Raw genomic sequence first — 8,896 nt, 5'->3', positions numbered from 1 at the left:
ATTTGAATCTCCCTCGCTCAAATCGCAGCTTCGATGGTGAGAAAACCAGTTCCAGCAATTTCCCGTCGCGCCGCTGTATGTACATAAACCCTACGTCATGCAAATGCGTAACACCTTCCCCCTTATACAAAAAGGTGTTTTCATAAAACAGCTTTTAAGCAAAAGTCAACATTTATTATTACTACCCTGAGCCAGGTCGGTGTCGGTTAACAATATTTATCACGTAAAATATACACATACCTATCACGCGCTTTATGATTTCGAGATTACTTAATATCCGCAGGGAAATAGTTAATATATTCCGGTATCGACATGTATTAAACTAGACGGTTAACAAAAGTCGGTGTGGTGATTTGCAGTAAGCTATACAGAGTCAGTTGGGATATACATTATATACGGAGACATAAATTAGAGCGTAGTCCCGAATCCGCAAAACATTACATTGAGTAACTACATCGAGTATTACAGGTTATTTACTTTATGTAATCTCCCGCGGAGGGAGAGTCCGGTCTTATATGCGCTAGTTTTAATTTATTGGTATGCACTATCTTAAATCTATTTTTCGTTAACTCTATCTCGGCAGTTAAATCGCTAAATAATCGGTTTATCTTATAGGGGCCTAACCAAGTACAATCGAATTTGGAGGTTCTGGGCTCCTTAAGCAAATATACCATATCGTTTAAATCAAATTTACAAGGTCTAAGTGTTTGATCATAATAATTTTTACTTTTCTGTTTCGCCTTTTCTAGATTCTGTGCAGCAGTTGTCTGAGTAGTGGTGATTTTCACAAAAAGTTCATCTAGATGTTGCGCGAATGTTCTGGGTGCTGAACCCGTGGAGAATTTTGAGGGAATATTGGCCCTTTCGCCAAAAATCAGTTCATGGGGGGTGAAGCCAGTAGCCTCATGCACAGAGGTATTGTATGAAAAAATGCAAAATCTTATCCACTCATCCCAGTCGGTCTTTGTGCAGTAATGTTTAAGGTAATTAATGAAGACACGGTGAGCTCTTTCAAGGGAGCCCAATGATTGTGGGTGAAAAGCGGTAGAGGTTATTCTCTGGATTTTAAAAATTTTACAGAAGTTCTTCATGACCTGACTAATAAAATTCCTGCCTTGGTCGGTGTGAATAGCTCCCGGACATCCAAACCTACTGATGAATTGTTCAGCAAGAGCGTGAGCAACACTTATGGTATCTATGCTACGTAGCGGAATTGCATCTGAATACTTTGTGAGGTTATCTTGCAGGGTAAGTAAGGTACTGATTACCTCTTTTAGTTACGGGTAGGGGCCCGACTATATCCATTTGCACCTTTTCAAATGCGCGTTTAGGGGTGTCGGTAATTCGCATCGGCTGTTTTGTTTGCTTAGTATAATTCTTGTTCCTTTGACAGGTGGGGCACGAACGAACGAACTCTACGATTTCCTTTGCCATACCGGGCCAGTAAAACCGTTCCTGGATAAGTTGATGAAGTTTAAAGGAGCCACGGTGATTTCCGACTACCGATTCATGGTGCTCTTCAATAATCTGTGAGCAGTCCGACCTTGGTGGGATTATAGTCTCCCTACTGTGTATGGTAATGTTGTGTTGCGGGTCATTAACGATTTTCCCAAGTAAGTTTACTATACTATACTGAACGGGGAAAATTTAATTTGTTTGGGTCTACCGAATTTCTCTACCGAGGTCACACCACTGGATATCCCTGTGCGGTCCTGATCATCCCCATTCACACTTTCATCTGGCATCACCCGCCAGGATACACGCAAACCTCGGTCCACCTGACCGAGTTGCAACCATCCACCCGGTCCACCTAACCGGATGGGATACTCATTCACACTTCCATCTGGCATCACCCGCCAGGATTCACGCAAACCTCGGTCCACCTGACCGAGTTGCAACCATCCACCCGGTCCACCTGACCGGATGGGATACTCATTCACACGGGGCGCCCCTCTCCCCTGAGACGACACAGGTTGCACGTCGAGTACAGATTCCCTCTCACGGCCCCCGAAGCGGGTTCCTGGGGTTCGGATTATACACCCGTTAGCCAACGAAAGACCGAGTTGAGGAGACTCTGGGGTACTCGACTGGGGTGTTCCTTCAGGAAGTTCTTTCGCGACATCTACTACCGAGCATGCTTTTTCCGAATCGAAAATCTTTACTACGCCGTCGGTGACCTCGTTTACTTTCCCCTCTGTTTTCCTGCGCGCTAGGAACACAGAGGCAATGAATCTATCGTTCTCCGCGGATTGCGCGTCATCTCTCCTGCTAGTAATTTTATGACTTAAATATGCAATTTCCTTTTGCAGGAACGACATTCCTTTGCTTGAAGAGCCAGTCCGACGTTTTGCTTCCTCGGAAAAACGATATCAATGATAAGGTTTTAGCGCCTCGCCAAAGTGTCTCTCTCTTCCCATTGGTTCGATGCAAAACGCTCGCTAGGCGTAACCGGCTGATACCTTAACGTCCCACCATCGTTTTCCAAAATTGAAGAACTACGTTCACAATAGAACTACCCGATCCGATTTTCGTTGATTCTTGATAGTCTATTATTCTCGCAAATTCTACAAATAAATTCGAAAGAAAACATTCGTGGACCAGGTGATCAGATACACGCGCGGTCTCACAATCACTATTCATATTCGTAATAAAGAGAGACATGGGGCGGCCAACTTTTCAGAGTATATCTCCTCTTTCGAGTTCCGTCCGTATCGTGTTTCTCATCGTGCCGTTCGAGCCTCTCCATAGAGGATGATCGTCGGATTCGTTTGATAAATTATCATTTTTCCCTGGGGCTGTACGAACGAACAGAGAGGAAGACGACGATCGATGGATACCGCAAATTCCACGTGGTAAGGTACATTATATAAATATTTATCAGAGCTTAATCAAATTTCTTTCCCGTGTTCCTTGTTATGCTCAAAACTAGCTTACTTTCTTTTCCTCCTTTTGCATAAATTACTTTAATATTAGTCCATGGGTCTGATTTTAATTCCTTCCGTTCTATTAGGTTCACTTGGAAGCCGGTGTCGATCAAGAATTTAACTGAGCCGCGGTAACCTAGATGCTGTATTCGGCTTCGAATTAACGCGAGCAAGTACGGTTTTTCCTCTATCCCAACCAACGAGTCCGCCAATCTACACTGGGCGATGAATTGGTCGACTTGGGACGGGTTCCCATCAAAATAGGATATGAGGCCGGAGACTAAATCATATGGCATGCGCGACGGAGTTCTCGGAATTTCCGGCGGCAGGGTCGAGACGGGAGATCGAACAGGGGTGGCGATCGGGTTAACGGAAAGAGTTTGAGAGGCGCACGATATAGGGGGTGACGCGAACGTGCTGTTAATTATGTTTAAGGGACCGTCTATCGCGTTGGACCCGTGAATTATTGACTGTACGGGGACTAAACTTGTTTCGTTAGTTCGCGGTACCACGGTTTCGGAAGTAGGGGGGTGTATGTGGGGAGATTTTAGTAACTCTTCCATAAATGTCCCACTACCACCACTCAGACGCTGCTTACGGCTCCTTTTAGCCCTCACGTATTTCTTTAAAAACGGCGGCATTTTCACCGACTAACTAAATCTAATTGAGGCGAGTATATCAGACTAGTACAAACAAATCTAGCTACTAGTCTGCGCAGTGATTATTACTAACGTAGTACTACACTTACAGTGCGCTCGCAATTACGACGGAAATGTTCCGGAACGTCGCTGATCGGTTCTCCTGCAACGGGGCCCTCCACTCGTCGTCGGTCTGCTGGGCTGGCGGTCTGCGTCCCGGACGAAGATGCTGGAAACCGGCGATGGTCCGCGATGTCCTCCAGGTGCTCCAGGCGTCAGGGGATGGTCCGTGATGTCCTCCAGGTGTTCCAGTCGTCGGCGATGATCCGTGATGTCCTCCAGGCGTTCCAGTCGTCGGCGATGTTCGTCTCTCTGCTTTACAGGAACCTCGTTCGGTGGCGTTCGTCTCTCCGTGCTGAGTAAGGCGGAAGCTCAACCGCGACGTGAACAGGGTGCATGTGATAACGGTGGTGGCTTGCACGGCCGCCGAAATCACCCGTCTCCGGTATTTACCCGTGCCCTTAGGGAAACCGTGCGAAAACCCAAGGGAGAGCGGATGCACTGATTCTGATGTTCACTTTGTATTATAGAAGTTCAATAAAACGGTTCACCAAAATTCAAAGTTTTGAAGCGCGCACTCGCGAGCCGGCAAAGTTTGTCTTAGCCCGAGTGTAATTCCAATTTACTTTAAACTTATCCCACCGCTGTCACCAAAAATATATATGTTGCGGAACGCGTGGTTGGTGGGTTAGGGAAATAAGGTCGTGGGACGGTGCCCGTGGAGCGCTGAACCGCTCTGCTCGGCGAGGCGCGCGGAAATCAAACAACTCAATACTTTAAAAAATACTTTAACAACTTTATTCAGTACTGTTCTTTAGATATCTTTAAGTAGCGATTGGAAAACGTTCTCTAGCGCAACACGTTAGCTCGTATAGACTGAGAGAGAGAGAGCCCCGGCCACGCGGGCTCGGTCTTATATATCCAGTCGTCCCGATCGGCGTTTGTTTCTTCCTTTCCCCGGTTGCCAAGTTTTCAGCGCGTGCCATGGAATACTCCCGATCCTCCGAGCGAGAACCGGCGACATGGCCAACCGAGCGATTCTCACACATACACATATCCGCGCCACAAGCATACAGCCTACCTCTAACGGTCAAAACTACATTGTATGCACAAAGTATCGCCAACGGTCCACAAATGCTCGGTTTGTGCCTGGATTTCCTCGCGTTGAATTTCCTACCATAATAATACGCACTACAATACGCGATTTCATTTGAATCTCCCTCGCTCAAATCGCAGCTTCGATGGTGAGAAAACCAGTTCCAGCAATTTCCCGTCGCGCCGCTGTATGTACATAAACCCTACGTCATGCAAATGCGTAACAACGCGAAAGAATAATGAAAGAAATATAGTGGCTTTACATGAAAAAATATATTATTAGAAATTATAATTTATTAAATTAAGGTTGCGTTAAATTAAAATAATATTTTTTGTGTTTTTTTGTTTTCTGTTATACATACATACATACATACATACGTATACAGGGTGTTCGGCCACCCTTGGGAAAAATATTAATGGGAGATTCGAGAGGCCAAAATAAGACGAAAATCAAGAATACCAATTTGTTGATGGTGGCTTCGTTAAAAAGTTATTAACGTTTAAAGTTCCGCCAATACTGAATTTTTTCTCGAAAGTGGGTAAGATTTCGGGAGTATGTCTATTCACCGAAAATAATTATAATTGACCTCCGCAACCGAAAATAATTTTTCCAGAACGATTTGAAACTTTTCAATTTCGCCGAAAAATTTGGGCACCTACCTACCTACCTACCTACCTACCCCCTGTTGAGTTTCCTTAAAAATTCGTTTTTGATTTTTAATAATTTCGCTTGACGTCCTACAGAAAAGTTGTTTAATACGTTTTTGTAGGTACCTATGGGCTCTACTTCAGAAAAAAGTTTCATTGAAATATATTCACTATTATAGGAGTTATGGCTATATAAGTTGAAAATTGGACCATTTTTATGGGGGTTTTTTAACATTACGGGGCCAAGGAACAACCTTTCCAATATTTTTATAATTGTTACATATTCTACACTAAAATACGCGGCGTTTGGCTTTCTTAACATTAAAATCGTCCAATCCGTTCAGAAGTTATGGTGTTTTAAAGATTCGCATAAAATTTACGGGAAGCATTTCTTGCCTGAAATTATATTTTCGGTAAGGAATCTTTTTCTCGAAAATGGTTAGGATTTCGAGGGTATGTCTATCGACCAAAAATTATTATAATTGGTCCCTGCAATCAGAAATAAGTTTTTTAGAATGATTTAAAATTTTTTAATTTTGTTGAAAAATTTCACACCTTCTCGAATTTTTTTCTCCAAACTGGGTAGGAATTCCGGGGTATATCTATTCATCAAAAATGATTATAATCGACCCTTGCAATCGGAAATATTTTTTTAGAACGATTGGAAAAATTTTTTTTTTCGCCAAGAAATTTCACCACCTACCCAAATTTTTTTCTCGAAGGAGGGTAGGATTTCGGGGATATGTGTATTCATAAAAAATGATTGTAATTGATCCCCGCAACCGAAAATAATTTTTCTAAAACGATTTGAAATTTTTTAATTTAATTGTTAATAACTTTTTAACGAAGCCTCCATCAACAAATTGGTATTCTTGATTTTCGTCTTATTTTGGCCTCTAGAATCTCCCATTAAAATTTTTCCCAGGGGTGGTCGAACACCCTGTATACATATAAAAATTGAATTGCTTATGTAGAATTAAAAAAAAATATTCGTTTTTAATAAGTTTTCGGACCATAACTCCCCTTTTCGAGTGAACTGGCTCTGGGTTAGGTCTCATATAACACAGTGGCAGACAACACGGCATTTTATAGGAACCGATCTACCGTGTTATAGGAGGGTTTCAAACTGTATTTCGTTTATTTAATGAAGTTTAATCCTCCTCCGGGGACGGCGGAGCGGAAACAATGTGTCGCGTGAATGGGAATTCGGAACAAAAATCATAGCTTCTAAAGAATTCCAGTCAATTTTCGACCTAAGACCTCTTACACTTTTTTTTTTAAAGAGAATACAAAGATACAACAAACAAATCGATAGACAAAAATTATATATTTTTGTTAAAAAAAAATTGAAACGACCTTGATTTTTTGTTGAATAAAAACTGTTTTGCTAATTTCTACTATTGCAATTTCTTGTCAAGTGTTGTCATTTCTGTGTAACTTTTGTTCGAAAAGTTTTTTCATTGGTTTAGAGGAAGTGTCTGAAATCAGAGGTGCCAGAAGTGCACCGAAGGCATAGTGTGCTCTCTCACACTATGTCAGATCACGCGTACGTGAACTCGTAATGTTTCGGAAAGTCGACAAAGGCAAACTGACGCTGCCCGAAGTAATTTCGGACCGCCTCGTGAGAGTCGAGAGAGAAAGGCTCACATTTGCCTTCTCGCTCTTAACAACTGAAATCCGACCTCCCGTCAACTGCATACGATTTGGAATCTCGAGTCGAGATTCTCGACTGACTGCCCAGGCATTTTTACTTTCCGACGCACATGACGATGTAGGCGCACATAAGCAAAGTACGTAAGTAGTTTGAAAAAAAAATTTTGTAAAATTTATTTTACGAAAATAAATGGGTTTTAAAACCCCCTGATCATATTTTAATTATTGAAGCAAAAAAAAGAAATTTTTTTCTTATTATTATTCTTATATGTGAGCGTAACATATGTATATTATTAATACGATTTTTCAACATCAATATTTTAAGATTGAAAATTAATAAATTAAAATGAGAATCCACTCTTTGCCAGTATCGTGCACGCTGTGGGATTTTTCAATAAGAAGAGTTCTTATTTTTATAACATAAACAAAACTTAGTAGTAGAATTAATAGTTGCAGAAATTAATTAATAATGATTTTCCTCGATATGTTTTTAGATAACCGTATATCAATTATCAATTTGTTATGACGAACTAAATATTATATGTTTGATTTGGCTTAACTTTGCATAAAAAAATAATTGTATCGATCCATCAAAATTAATAACGTGCACCATCAAACCGTTTAAACCACAAAAGAAAAGTGATCCCGTTTACCAGTTTAATACAAAGTATGGGTTGGATTAAAAATTTTAAAAGGACATAGTCGAATATTTTTAAAGGTACAAAACATAGCGTTTCATTTTCATCAGAACAGTAACATGAGTTAGCAGGTAATGTCATAAAACTGTTTTACCCGGTTATACCCCTTTTTACCTCAAGTATAAGGTAAAAAGTACGAGGTACGACTATCCGAAAATCGTTCACATTTTATCAATGTAAATGAAGCGGCTATTCCATTCCATCATCATCATTAAATAGAAAATTTTGTAATTTCTGTGAAAACAGAACTTTCGTTAGATGTACGTAGTGCTTGAAATTTTTATGTTTTGACTGTTTTTACGAAAAGTACCATCCAGATTCATGTACTTCGTACATTGAAAATAACATATTATGTTATAAATGTAATTTTGGTTAAATTCAACTTTAAAAAAGAAATATTCGAAGGGCATGCAAAAATATAATGTCACATGTTATGTACGATTGTGCGAGAATATGATTGAAAAAATAAAAAAAAGATTTGTTCTACCAGGGTTCGAATCTGCAGAGCAAAAGAAGAAGCTCGAACTTGCAGGCAAACACCTTATCACTCACGGCCACGCTGATTAGTGGTGAATAGAATATAGTTCTATTTCTGAAAATAGTACCTGTAATAACTTTAATAATACATATCTTAAAGTAAAACCTAACCCAAAACCGGGTGCCATTCCAACTTTTCCTTGTTAGAACCGAGTTTTCAATTTGTCTTAGCGAAAAAAACAGCTGGTTAATAACCTGCTTACCTGTTTTCAATTACCAAACATTTATTTCTCAATTAACCCTTTGCGAGTGAGACCATTTTGCAGATTATTCTGAAACATTTGTGGTATTCGTTTTCAATGCGATTTAAGTAAGCATGTAATGTATAAGATTTCATCTCATTTAATTTTTTCTTTTCTAGAGAAGGCAGAGAACAAATTTATTTAATTTTTTTTTACAGAAAATTTAAATCTTGCCAAGATTTATATGAAACATTTAAAAGATTTTTCATAAATTATGCCTATGGATCGGAAGGAACAACTATAAAACAAGTTGTAAAAAATTTTTCAAATCGTTCTAAAAATATTATTTTCAGCTGTGAGGGTAAATTACAATCATTTTTGGTCATTACACATACCCCCGAGATCCTACGCATTTTCGAGAAAATAATTCCTTACCGAAAATCTAATTAGGTGACAGAGAA

The 8,896-nt window shown here is 40.1% G+C and overlaps 2 long non-coding RNA genes across 3 annotated transcripts; both read left to right on the top strand.

Moving 5' to 3' along the window:
* Window positions 1-232: 232 nt before the first annotated feature.
* Window positions 233-3,047, top strand: LOC143349856 (uncharacterized). 2 transcript variants are annotated; one of them, XR_013081012.1, is made up of 4 exons: window positions 233-983; window positions 1,081-1,248; window positions 1,394-2,852; window positions 3,011-3,047. It is a non-coding gene; the product is annotated as an uncharacterized LOC143349856 (long non-coding RNA). The 2 variants fall into 2 exon arrangements; XR_013081011.1 differs by lacking the exon at window positions 3,011-3,047 and having other exon boundaries at window positions 1,394-2,986.
* Window positions 3,048-3,458: 411 nt separating this feature from the next.
* LOC143350032 (uncharacterized) lies at window positions 3,459-4,178 on the top strand. The gene is made up of 2 exons (XR_013081048.1): window positions 3,459-3,593; window positions 3,675-4,178. It is a non-coding gene; the product is annotated as an uncharacterized LOC143350032 (long non-coding RNA).
* The last annotated feature ends 4,718 nt before the right edge of the window (window positions 4,179-8,896 follow it).

Source organism: Colletes latitarsis, chromosome 14, assembly GCF_051014445.1.
Source record: "Colletes latitarsis isolate SP2378_abdomen chromosome 14, iyColLati1, whole genome shotgun sequence".
In the NCBI taxonomy this organism is placed as follows: Eukaryota; Metazoa; Arthropoda; class Insecta; order Hymenoptera; family Colletidae; genus Colletes; species Colletes latitarsis.
This window is presented reverse-complemented; position numbering and strand designations above follow the sequence as displayed.